A 14,213-nucleotide genomic window follows, 5' to 3' on the forward strand; every position below is an offset into this window, starting at 1 on the left:
ATCCATGTTTCAGAATTCTAACATACTTCTGCAACAATTTTTATACTGGTATTTGGTGAGTAGTTCAAATTATATGCACATAACCAAAGTTCCTCTCTAAAAATTGTCGCATGTGTACTCTAGATTCTGAAACATTGTATTTTTGGATAGCGCACATATTAGTTTCTAAGTGAAGTCTTAACCCGACTACGATAGGTAGGGATGCGCACGAGACAAGATTTGAGGCTTTCTCGTCTCGAAAATGTGCTGTAAAAGTGATGTCTCGACTCGAAAAATGTATTCTTTTTTATTGCAAGAGCTGTGTCTCGACTCGAAATTTGTCAGGAAAATTCTGTCTCGACTCGTCTCGTGCGCATCCCTAACGATAGGTCCCATAGTTTTACAGCTATGAACCCTTAAAGCCCCGGATCCAGGATATGATCAAGGGAGCGACTAAATCACTGTTTGCCGCTTTATCCAGTGTAAAGCAGGATTGAAGCCTATTTTATCCAGTGTATACCTGAGTGTCAAGAGGGCTGTAGCTTCCCTTGGATCCGCACCTGTATAATATATAACTGTTTCTGAGTGATTAGTTTCTTCAAAACTATTTTTAAAAATATGTGAAGAGTTTTGAGACATTCGAGTCGAATCAAGATTTTTACGAGCAGTCTCGATTCGACTCGAATTTTACAAATTGTGTCTCGACTCGTGCACATCCGGTTCGGTTCTCGGTTCGGTTCGATATTGAATAAGCTGTGAGCCAAGCCGCACAAGTCGTTGACAACCGTAGACCCAGGCAGAACAGTTTTAAACATGTTTTCCTGGCACGCTATAACTTTTAACAAATTTTGGCCCAAGCACGAATACTTGATCCTCCGGAACTCAAACCCAGAACCTCGTGAACGATGTCTTTGTGTCCTAGATTTCACGACTACCGAAATCGGCAGTTAACTAGTTTTTAGTATTCAGATGGAAACCGCCTATCTTTCAAGCTTAATTACAGAATTTAATAATAATAATAATAATAATAATAATAATAATAATAATAATAATAATAATAATAATAATAATAATAATAATAAGCTGTAGTGGAAGTAGCAACATTGATAATAATTATATTGTTTATCTAGAATAAGTGAAAAAGGAACTTGAAACTACACACAAGATTTGGCTCGACTCGACTCGAAACTCGATCCAAATTCGAGTCGAGTTTCGAGTCGAGTCAGAAGAAATTTTTCGAGTCGAGTTCCCGACTCGAGCTAAAAGATGTCTGTTTCGAGTCGAATCAAGTTTAAAAAAAAAACACTCGAACTCGCTCGTGCCCATCCCTAACCACTGCCCCTGAGTGCAGTAGTAATGTCAGAAATCAGGCTCAGACCACGAAGCTCAAGGAATGGGGTCCTAACGTTATGGGCTCAGGTCCCTTCTATTCACCTGTTAAAGATGAAGTTATTGGACGGCGTTGGCGACATTTCAAAGGTTTTGATCCGTTGAGCACAATGGTGATATCAGAAATCGATCCCTACTCTTGAACCTCAAGAAACTGGGTCCGGAAGTTTTAGACACGAGTCCTTTCTATTTCCCTTTTAAACATGGGGTTGTTGGACGCGGATGGTAACATTGAAAAGATCCTAGTAGTTTGAAAACAGCGTAATGTTTGAAATCGGTTTCTGGCCTCAAAGCGCCAAAAATGTGGTTCCGAATTGGCTCAAAATCAATACCTGCTTGCGCAAGATAGAACAACATTTATAGCTGTATGGATGGTTTTATCTCGCGTAATAAAATACTGAGACTGAACCACAGCAAAGGTTTACATCACAACCCAAATGCTTGGGATCGAATCTGATTTCTTACATCACCGCAATCCTCAAGGGACCAAGGCATCTCCAATGATTAAAGCAAGTCAATGATGATAGAAGAATTGGTTGAATGAAATTTGGGAGGAAGCGAGAGTACCTGGAAAGACCCACGAATACGACCTTGTCCACCACAAACTTACTAGGCCGGGAATCGAAACAATAAGGACCCCATGCACCAGAGATAGAGCTCTACCACTGCGCTATCGCGCCCAACGATTAAAGCGTCAATGCTAATAGAGAAGTTGGTGGAATGGAAAGTGTGAAGAAGCGGGAGTACCCTGAGAAAAACCACGGATATGATATTGTCCACTACAAATTTCCTTGGGTGGTGATCAAAACAATAAGGACCCCATACAAAAGAGGAAGCGCTCTACCACTGAGCTGCCGTGCCGAATGATTAAAGCAAGTCAATGATAATAGTAGAATTGATGGAGTGAAAAGTGGCAAGAAGCGGGAGTACCCTGACAGAAGCTACGGATACGATCTTATCCACTGCAAACTTATTTGGCCGGGGATCGAAACAATAAGGACCCCACGCGCCAAAGTAAGAGGTCTACCATTAGCCACCGCGCCCAACAAGAACAAGAAAATTGGAAGTTACTAGGAAACATTTTAAGAAGCAATATCTTTCAATGGTAAAGACCACTGCCCGATGATCGTCTTTTAATAACTCCATGAGGAGAAAGCATTGATAAGTCTCTCTCCTATATTGTCTTTTTCAAACCACATACTTTATCCGGATATTATCCTTTATTCGTCATCCGGATGTAATCAGTTATCCGAATGTTCTATTATCCAGATATTATCCGTTATCTTAATTTTATAAATTATCCGGATAAATCCATTATCCGGATATTATCCGACATCCGTTATCCATCATGCGGATAGTATCCGTTACCTCTATATTATCCGTCATTCGCTATCCGGATATTATCAGTCATCCATTATCCTGATATTATCCGTTATCCGTCATCCGTTTTGTTGTCCGTCAACCGGATATTGCAAATCCGGATAAGTTTCTATCCGATATCAGTATAAAAATTATCCAGATGTTACAATCCTTAATCACCATCGCAGGAGCTAAATATCTTCAAAGTCTGCTACACAAGAGCGGGGGCGGATCCAGTGGGCGATCATGGCGATAGCCTCCCAGAAAGGGAATATTTGTGTTTTTATATAGAAATAAAACCCATTCCAGAGTTTGGAGCTCTTAAAAGTAGCTCTAAATAGGAGTATTACCAACCACCGAGCCCCCAGAAGTCCATCGTAGATCCACCTCTGGGCAAGGGAATGGGAAACACTTATTATTCACATTCAGTTTGCGCATCTCAACAAATAAACAATATTTTCTTTCACTTCTGCATTCTACTACTGCATTCTACTGAACTGTAACGCCTTTTATGTTTAAAAATAATTATTCATTTTTCAATAATTGTCAATGTTTATAAGTTCAGTAATTCACCATGAATAGAGTCAACTAGAAGTGTTTTTGTAACGAAGAAATAACAACATGAACTGTGAAATATCTTCTTACAAACTGTCGAGAGTCGAGAGTCGACAAACTTTGCTCTTTCGTTTACCGATTACCTCGAAACCGCGGTAGCCAGAATTAGCCCAGGATAGGGGACTTATATTAAGAAAATGAAAATCTTAGGAAAATGCAGAAGTCTTTTAGTCTGAGAGAAAAAAGGAATGAAATCTTTAATTTCTAGTTCTGTTAGTCTTGTAGCTCTTAGTCCGTACCAAAGTACTGATAGAAATATGACCAATGAATTATTACTATTTTGTAGAACATTCCACTTTAATATTACAGGAAATTCATCTTCCGGCTTGCTTGGTTGTGAAAAGTTATAGAGTGTATTGGTATTGGTATACTATGTAAAGTATGTGTATTGTCGCTGATTTGTGATAACAATCAGAAACAGAAGTAAAAGGTAAATTGCAGTAATAGTTTTCTGTTAATTTTTATATTCAAGGGGAGACGGAAAACCTACTTTTATCTTAACATTTGTTTTTCTTAAAACTTCTATTCGGGTTCACACTCTTCCCCCTCAACATTGAATACGGAAATGGAGAACTTATTTAGAATTTGATTGTTGATTCCAGTATATTTCAAGCATCACTTCTCGGACCTGGGCCTGTGATATGTCGATAAATCGCTATCGTCGATATATATATATATATATATATATATATATATATATATATATATATATATATATATATATATATATATATTATCATATATCAACATTCGATATCGCGAATATATGGACATGAATATATCATTCGAAATTTTCGATATCGATATTCGGGGGGCGGCGAGGTATAAGGGGCCCCTAAGACTGGCGATGGATGAAGAAATTAAACTTACTTATTACAATATTGTTTTCTAATCATAATATCTTTATTACCACAAATTGCAATGTAAATACATCCACTTGCAAATTTGCAATATTATATGGTATAATTTCTTAGGCGCCAGAACTTTTCTGTTCCCTGAAAAAAGAAACAAAAAATCACGTGCAAAAGCAAGTGCTTCGAACTTTGAACTAGAATTTACCAAAAAAAAACTTTTTTTATTTCTCTCTCTTGGAGATTGATTGATTGATTTTGAGTTTTACGTCCCGTTCAGCAGCGAGGCTATATGAGACGTGGACCTACTGATTAAGGTGGAATCCGAACCACATGAACTCCCTCCGGGAATCGAACCCGGGTCTCGTTACAAATCGGAGGATAATAATGGGAAAACATACTTTATATTTTGTTTTCAGCTATGGATTTTAGATTTGCAATTGATATATTGTTCCGTCTTAGCCGAATTTGAAACAAAAGAAGTTTCCAATGAGTTATTCAAAGAAATGTTTTCCGCCTCCAAATGAAAATAGGAAGACACTTAGAAAAACTTATTATCGGGTTTTAACACACAAACATATGATTAATAGAGTATCGACCTAAACCACTCGACCATTTTGCATGCTTTTGCAGGCTTTCTTTTAACCTTTGTGAAAGCAGTTTACTGTTCCATACTCTCTTTTGTTTATTGCGATACGACTATGAGTTCTCAGTGAATATTTAGACGTCACAACTCTTGCAATGTATAAAAGTGTTTGTAGAATAAATCACATTCAATTTTACGTCCTAATAACATATGTAAATCAGGTTGAATTCATGAAATGATTGAGGTTGGAGTGAGCGTAAATGTTTTCATACTAAGAGTCTGGATATGTAAACCCGCTTAACGTAGGGATTTATTTCTGTGAAATTTGGGACATGGCGAATAAACACGAGTGAGCTTGGAAATGTGAAAGTTCATCTGAATTTGTTTTACAATCACTTCAAAATACAACTTTATTTATACTTTTAAAAAGCCATCCCTATTTTGAAAAAAAAAATTACTGTAGTCAGGCTCGAACCGCCGCCCTCCGGTTCTAGAACTTTAACAGCGCTATTAAGCACGCTTGACCACAGAGGCAACTCACGAAAATGCGTTGTGATATAGCTAATAGAATCGCTCGAAGCGCAGGTTTACACTTGGAATTTTAAATAGCCAGTTTCTGTCTTTTTCAGTAATTCCAACTGAAGATATTGACTGATTTCCCATATTGGAACTTTGCGTGAAGTGTGAATTGTATGCTCATTTCAAAAATGCACTATTTTCTGTTCTTTCAATTTTACGTATTTGTGAGTGTTCCTAAGACCTGTTGAGTGCAACGATTTTCACACAGTTAAGCGTTTTACTAACCCCCGGAGGCATAATATGTTAAACGTAGGCAGCATTCTGTTGTTATCATAGTAGTCACTTGTAAAGGCACACCTAGTATTAGTTTTTCATTTTTGTTCTTGTGTTGACCTGGAAGGACCAACAAATGCCTTTCGTGAAGCTACAAGTTTTCTTTAACTTTATACTTTATAGCAAGAATATTAACTGCTATATAAAACACAATTATATACCTGTGGCGTGGGAGACCCTGGTTTGATTCCAACGGGAGCTCATGTGTTTCGGATTACATGTTAATCAGTAGGTCCCGTCTCATATAGCCTCGCTGCTGAAAAGGGCGCTAAACTCAAAATCAACTCAACTCAATAATTATCTATACATTGAATTTAATAATAAGGAGGGAGGCTGAATGAAGAGGGAGACCTTAAAATTTAAAACGTAGGGTCAGTGTGAGTCAGAGAGGTCACGGAGGGTGGTGTGTCACAGTTAGTCACGTCCTGTTGACACACGATCCACTGACCTACTCACAAATCTTGACCCAATTGACTCACTCCATCTCTGGACTGTACACACAGATAAAGCAGACATATATGTAATCTGACCTTACTTGGCCTTCACTAATTTAAGATAATCTACAAAAAATGAAAGAAAGCAATTTCAAACGCAAAAATATAGAAATGTATTTTCAACGGAACAAAAAAAAACGTAACAGCCAAGATTTGAACCCGGATTTCTCTACTCAGCAAGCAGACGTCTTACCGACTTACCCACGGCATATCTTCCGACTTCTGGTTTTGAAACTTTATTTACACTGCGTGTGTTACCTAACAACGTTACGAGATGTCCTTACTGTCGTGTTAACACGCGTTCCGTAAATTTACGAAGTCGCTCTTTTAATCCAAAATCAATTCGACACACACACACATATACACACACACACACACACACACACACACACACACACACACACACACACACACACACACACACACACATATATATATATATATATATATATATATATATATATATATATATATATATATATATATATATATATATATATATATATATATATATATATATATAGATAGATAGATAGATAGATAGATAGATAGATAGATAGATAGATAGATAGATAGATAGATAGATAGACATATAGATATAGATAGATAGATAGATAGATATGTTGGTGCACCAGTGAGCACCCAAGAGTACAGACTAATTCATTCTTGATTTTAATCTACAGAACAAATGTTTTTTATGAAAGCAAGGGGACTGCTACCCATAGATGGAAAATTGGAAGTTACTTGGAAATATTTTAGAAGCAATATCTTTCAATGGTAAAGACCACTGCCCGATGATCCTGTTTTAATAACTCCATGAGCAGAAAGGACTGATATGTCCCTTTCCTATATGGTATTTTTCAAACCATATACTTTATCGGGAATATTATCCTTTATTCTTCAATTCATGAATTGTTTGAGGTTGAAGTGAGCGTAAATGTTTTCATACTTAGGAGTCTGGATATGCAAACCTGCTTACCGTGGGGATTTACTTCTGTGAAATTTGGTCCATGAAGTTATACAAAAACCGGTAAAATAAGGAACGTTAACATTCTTACAATGAGAACAGATTTCAATTCCCGGTGGGAGTTAGCGTACGCACGACTTTATCGTGGGAGACCCGGGTTCTATTCCCGGTGGGAGCTCATGTGTTTCGTATTCCATGTTAATCAGTAGATCCACGTCTCCTATAGCCACGCTGCTGACCGGGCAGTTAAACTCAAAATCACAATCACCACCACACGGCGGGAGTTTACATGGTTCGGGTTTTACGTTAATCAATATGTCCACGTCATATATAGTCTTGCTGTTGAAAGAGACGTTAAACTCCAAATCAACTCAACTCATTAAGATCAGAGTTCTGAGTTTAATACCAACTTGAAACCATACGTTCAAAACAAAAATTGAAATAAAATGAAATCTTTATGTTTAACGTCCCATGGTTATGCCGGTTAGGCAAAAGGAGACGGTGATAATGAGAAAGGAGTGAAATGGTGGAATGAAGAAAGTGGGAGGAAACGGGAGAACCCCGAGAAAACCCACCAGCACGGCGTTTGTCCACCACAAAGTCCAAACGGCGCGAGCTGGGATCGAATTAGGGACCCGAAGCACCGGAGGTGAACGCTCTACCACTGAGCCACCGCACCCCCCAAAATGAAAATTATTCATGCTTCTGATACCTATGTAAAAATGGAGAGAGAGAGAGAGAGAGAATAAATATGGTTGTATTTTTCATAGGGCCAAAGTGGCTTAGTGGTAGAGCGTTCACCTCTGGTGCATAGGGTCCTTGGTTCGATCCCAGCTTGCACAAAGTCAGATTTGTGGTGAAGAAACACCGTGTGCGTTCGTTTCTTCAGGATTCTCCTGTTTCCTCCTACCAACATCGTTGCACAATTTTCGTTCACTTCTCATCATCACCGTCTCCTTTACCTAGCCGACATAAGCATGGGACGTCAAACTTAATTTAATTTCATTTCATTGAAAAAATTACTATAATTCATAATCTGCATCTTTATAAAGCAACTTTAACAATCATATGGATGTATAATGCTTAAAATTGAATTAAATCGCAATTGCAGTAATCTGCAATATTTTAGGTTTCTCATTTATTTACATCAAATGTTTAGTTATTTGATACTTTATAGCAAGAATATTAACTGCTATATAAGACACTATTATATACCTGTGGCGTGGAAGACCCTGGTTTGATTCCCAACGGGAGCTCACGTTTTTCGGTTTCTATGTTAATCAGTAGGTCCCGTCTCATATAGCCTCGCTGCTGTAAAGGGCGCTAAACTCAAAATCAACTCAACTCAATAATTATCTATACATTGAATTTAATAATAAGGAGGGAGGCCGAATAAAGAGGGAGACCTTAAAATTTAAAACGTAGGGTCAGTGTGAGTCAGAGAGGTCACGGGGGGTGGTGTGTCACAGTTAGTCACGTCCTGTTGACCCACGATCCACTGACCTACTCACAAATCTTGACCCAATTGACTCACTCCATCTCTGGACTGTACACACAGATAAAGCAGACATATATGTAATCTGACCTTACTTGGCCTTCACTAATTTAAGATAATCTACAAAAAATGAAAGAAAGCAATTTCAAACGCAAAAATATAGAAATGTATTTTCAACGGAACAAAAAAAAAAAAAAAGTAACAGCCCAGATTTGAACCCGAATTTCTCCACTCAGCAAGCAGACGTCTTACCGACTTACCCACGGCATATCTTCCGATTTCTGGTTTTGAAACTTTATTTACACTGCGTGTGTTACCTAACAACGTTACGAGATGTCCTTACTGTCGTGTTAACACGCGTTCCGTAAATTTACGAAGTCGCTCTTTTAATCCAAAATAAATTCGACACACACACACATACACACACACACACACACACACACACACACACACACACACACACACATACACACACACACACACACACACATACACACACACACACACATATATATATATATATATATATATATATATATATATATATATAGATAGATAGATAGATAGATAGATAGATAGATAGATAGATAGATAGATAGATAGATAGATAGACATATAGATATAGATAGATAGATATGTTGGTGCACCAGTAAGCTCCCAAGAGTACAGATTAATTCATTCTTGATTTTAATCTACAGAACAAATGTTTTTTATGAAAGCAAGGGGACTGCTACCCATAGATGGCTAAGTGAGGTAAATAAAATTTAAACTTCAAATGGAACTGGGGTGGCTCACCGACAATGGCTGATTTGACACGTTTGATAACAGCGCGGGTAATAGCTTTTTTATAGATAGAGCCTGTGTAGGTAAGTGGATACCGCGTGAGACTGTCATTCTAAGGGTGTGGGGTTCGGGTCTCGGCCTAGACTGAGTTAATTTTTTTTCAACACTATAAATGATGTTCGCGTTTGATACTGAAAGAGATTTATCCTATGAAGGGAGAAAACCCACGATGGGGTCAGGGGGAAAGACGGACACTGTTTATCCTTAAGTGTTAAAATTTAATTTATTCCCATGTCTTTTGCTCTTTCCTTTCCCTCTTTCCTTCTTTTCTCATTTTGTTTAGCTTTCCATACTTTTTCGGTCTCTACATGATGCGTATTATTCTTTTCGTTTCCTTTGCATTAATTCCTATCTCTTTGATCTTAAAGTGAATGGATTTTCTGCAGATTTATCTCGTGGTTGTTTCTCTAAGTGATGCTCTGAGATAGCAATACTTTTTCCTCCAAATGGAGGAATATCCTGGCATGTTATGTTTTCGGGCATGTATTTGCTGTCATGTTGGTTGTCCAACTATCAGACATCGAGTGAAACTATTCTGCTACTGGAAAAAGCTATCATTTCTTATGTATCCAACCTCCAGTTTCTACTGTCGCTGACTGTACAATGAAACCCCCTGAACAACAAACCCCGATGATATAAGATTATTTGTCAATAAATGAAAGGTGCACAGAGAGAGAGAAAAAAAAACATATGTGGCGTACGTAAGAACGTAGGTTACATGCATTAATCCTGTAGTTTTTGGACTTAAAGCACGATTATGTGTAATTTTCTGCAGCAAACATTATAACTGAAAACGTATGTTCTATAATACTTTCCGTATAACTGTTCTATCCGTACGTACTTTCCGTATGAAACAAAGAACTGTATATAAGCGATCATGATCTTACATGAAGACTGTTAGATGTGAGACATACTGCAGCGGCATGATGTAACATCTAAGTGGGAAAAAGCAGTACGTATGTAACATATGGATAACATGCTCCTTACAGATTTCCGTACTAAACATATGGATCCCGTATAGTTTTACAATATCGTGGTCTGGATAACGGATTTTTCTCAGTGTGTTTATTACAAAAAGGTTAGATTTACAACAAAAGGTTAGACAAACAAATTTAGATTACTCATAGCTCATGTAGTAATCGTATGTAGTATTCATATATTAGTTATAAATGCTAATATAGGCAAATACCAAAATCTTGTTTGAATTAGTGGAGGAATAAGGAGAAAATTCCATATGTGGAGAAGCAAAGGTATCGCTGTAGAGTGGTTTACACCTAGGTATAACAGTACTGCAAAATGTAATGCGTGTGTGACAATTTTCTTCTCAAGTACAATACTTCTATAAAAATAACTTAATTTGCTTACTGACTATTAAAAGTATAACTAATCTAATAAAAAGACATCCAATATTATTATTAAATATTAAGAGTGGAACCCGAACTAAACAATCATGACGTTGGGGAAACATCTACAATAAGTTGCCCTAATTCTGCTAATTTCTTATCGAAATTTGCTTGTAACTGCTGAATCAGTTGAAGGAATCAAACTCCAGAAAGTATTTTCTGTCCTAAATACGTATAAGGCAAGAATAATTCATGTCCGGAGCTCGTTCGTGGCTAAGCGGTTAGGGAACGCGACTTTGGCGTGGGAGACCTGGGTTCGATTCCCAGCGGGAGCTTATGTGGTTCGGATTCCACGTTAATCAGTTGTTCCTGCCTCATGTAGTCTCGCTACTGAAAGGGACGTTAAACTCAAAATCAATAATAATTCCTGTCCGTTATGAAGAGACTGCTAAAACGTTGGGGCTAAAACAAAGACTGTTCATGTCCGTATCTGAGAATGTCTGTAAAAGGGAGGGTTCTCTTCCATGATAATACATATACAGTATTTTTGCTTTCAGTGCTTTTTCTGGAGAAAAAAGGTACCGATACTCACTATAAACATGCTATTCTACACATTCTGGTTGGCTGCGAAAACAAAATGTCAAAATGTAAACATGTGGAAGAAATTAGCAGCTGCTGCCATCTCTTGATTATATTACCTTTTAAATGGAATGTAATATTCTCTTACTTCAGTCTCCAAATCTATTTAAATTAAAAATAAAACTTCATATTATACTGTAACTACAAAAACTACACAAATGGCTACAGAATTTCAATTTTCTAAAAAATCAGAAAAAGGTACTAATATGAAGTACAAATGATGAAGGAGGTCACGAAGTTCCAAATTCCGAAAGGTCTGGAGGTAGTCAGACCCATTTCTATTTCAGTATCTATTTCATGTCACGACATACTATCACCAGAAACGGTAATCAGATCTAATCCGGACAAACCCATGATCCAAACAGATCTGTGTGACCTGAAGACAACGAAACATCGTCATGCACATGGAGAGTATGTAGAGATTGCAAATGTAATTATGAGAAACACGATACTCTCCTCTCTCTTTCTTCCAACTAAATCTATAATTTTCTTCTAGCATTGCACTGAAAGATAACTACAAGGTTTATCCCCAAATAAAAGTATAAAGCCGTACGAATCGCAGAAATGGTAAGCCATATGTTTTTCTTATGACGGACCGTCAAAGTTAATCGAGCGAACCCACACAATTTGTCGCATAAAACAGTGGACCGACAAAAGACTTTGAGATACTATGTTGAAGATTCTGGTAGCACTAAGCAAAAACGATTTCGTAAAACAATGACGGTCCGCGAACCTGCGCTTGCAAACCTTTAGTGTAGAATATAAAAGATGACGCTGAGCCTAAACAGTGTTCTGTTAAATCTTTTTGTATGGTTTTTATTCAAAGTCACTGTATTGTACAGTATTTCAGTATGGGAACACGAAATATACACGAAACTAGGTTTTAAATAGTCAAGATACAGAATCATCATTAAGAAGTGCCACAACGGGAACACATGAATATTCGAGCTCTAGTTGTCAACATCATTAATACAATACAAAATGTTCCAATAATGCTTCCAGGTTACCGGGTATGTCCGGGTCTCTGGATCAGATTGCTCTGAGAAACGAGAGCCAAACCCGGGCAACCAAGACAGACGTCAAATAATACATTTATCACTGCTTCGCACGGCCAGATAAAAAAATAAATAAATAAATAAATGCGCATCTAGACAAGTTATTAGGATTTGCATAATCTTTACCTTTTAGTAAACAGTGTAGCTTATTATTTGTATATAATCTACACATTTTTAAGGTTCTCAAGAAACTATAACATGTGATACATAACTCACTTAAAATTTTCTTTATTTTCTTTTTTTTTATGTTGAAACCAGAGGCCGACAAGTGAAAACCTTGAAGATTACTTGCGGTTCGCGGACCACAGTTTGAGAAACGTTTTTCTAGATTTTTCACATGAAAATTAAATCTTTAAGGTTTACATCCAACGTTTATGCCGGCTAGGCTAAAGAAGACGGTGACGATGAAAAATGAATGAAATGGTACGATGAAGAAAGTGGAAGGAAACGGGAGAACCCCGCGAATCCTCCCCTTCACACGGTGTTTGTCTACTACAAAGTTCACTTGGCAATCTTCACACGGAATTTGAGTCATATACATTAGCTGCCAACGGAATTGGGACAAATAACCTCTGCATAGAAGGTGAGCACAGTTAACTATTAACTCACGAATTGTCGTCTCGAGGGTTCAAACTATGGCAATTACACATAACCTGTCCCACAAGCGTAAAATTACAACAAAAAGGTAACACATGTTCAGATTTTTAAACCTTTTCTTTTCAAGCTGAAAATATACTATATAATACTGTACGTCATTTATTATATAGCTTGCATAGAATCATAAGTAATACAAACCAACAAATGAAGGTCCCAGTCGTGTCATATGGGAGATCGTAAAAGCACTCAATGAGAATTCTACAAATTCAATGTCGTAAAGTTACACTTTAGAGTAATCATACCCAGTTTTATGGAATATAGCCAAGAGTCCATCAAGCGAGTTCATCACCAGCAAGTAGCTGCTTTCGTAAAAAATAATCTCGAATCACATGCCATAAAAGCAACAGACATTAAAATCAATTTTTGTAATTATTTTCTTCGAAACGAAGTTTTTATCTACAAGAACGAGCTCGTTTTTCCTCTTCGAAGACTGGGGACAAATTTAATAATTTGTTACATTTTCATATCGTTCGTTTCTTACTGTACAGAAGGTGTAGACCATGCATGCTTTTTTAAAAGGAAAAAGTAGTTATTACACTATGGTGGAATATACGTGGAAGTAGCAACGCTGAATTTGGCTCTGTTCGGCACGGCTCGGTAAAGCGACGTTGCCATGATTTTTATCCACGAGAAGTATTTCACTTTGAGTGAATCTTCAGAAAATCGCCTTCGCGACGAGGTGACGCTGCATTAGTTTATCTACCTACGTCTCGGATCGCAACTCTTTAAAAAGAAGCGTTCTTTTCCTGATTTATGTATTCGCAAAATATGTTGGTACAAATCAGTTTTAACTCTTGAAAACGGAAGCACACAATGCAGGAAAATCAATCAACGAACGTGCTTGGATGTTTCGGTTCGGCCTTCAAGCTTGCGGGTTGAAAATCGATAGCAAAACTGGCGACCGCACCTGAGCCACCACACATGGCAAAACGGCGCCTACGGGAATTTGCGAAATTGCCGCAAAAAAAATGTAATTCTGCTGATCCCCTTCTACGCTAATTTAAAATACGTAAAACTAAATATTAAAAAATGCACCTGTTTTACTTCATCACAGAATAAATAAAGCAAAATTAATGGTGATGCTTCCCA

General features: G+C 37.4%; 1 protein-coding gene across 5 annotated transcripts in view; it reads right to left on the bottom strand.

Annotated features, from left to right (window-relative positions):
- Positions 1–14,213, bottom strand: part of numb (NUMB endocytic adaptor protein) — a 431,069-nt gene that overhangs the window by 203,828 nt on the left and 213,028 nt on the right. The window lies entirely within an intron of this gene.

Source organism: Thermobia domestica, chromosome 5 (genome assembly GCF_964235325.1).
Source record: "Thermobia domestica chromosome 5, izTheDome1.hap1.1, whole genome shotgun sequence".
Lineage (NCBI taxonomy): Eukaryota > Metazoa > Arthropoda > Insecta > Zygentoma > Lepismatidae > Thermobia > Thermobia domestica.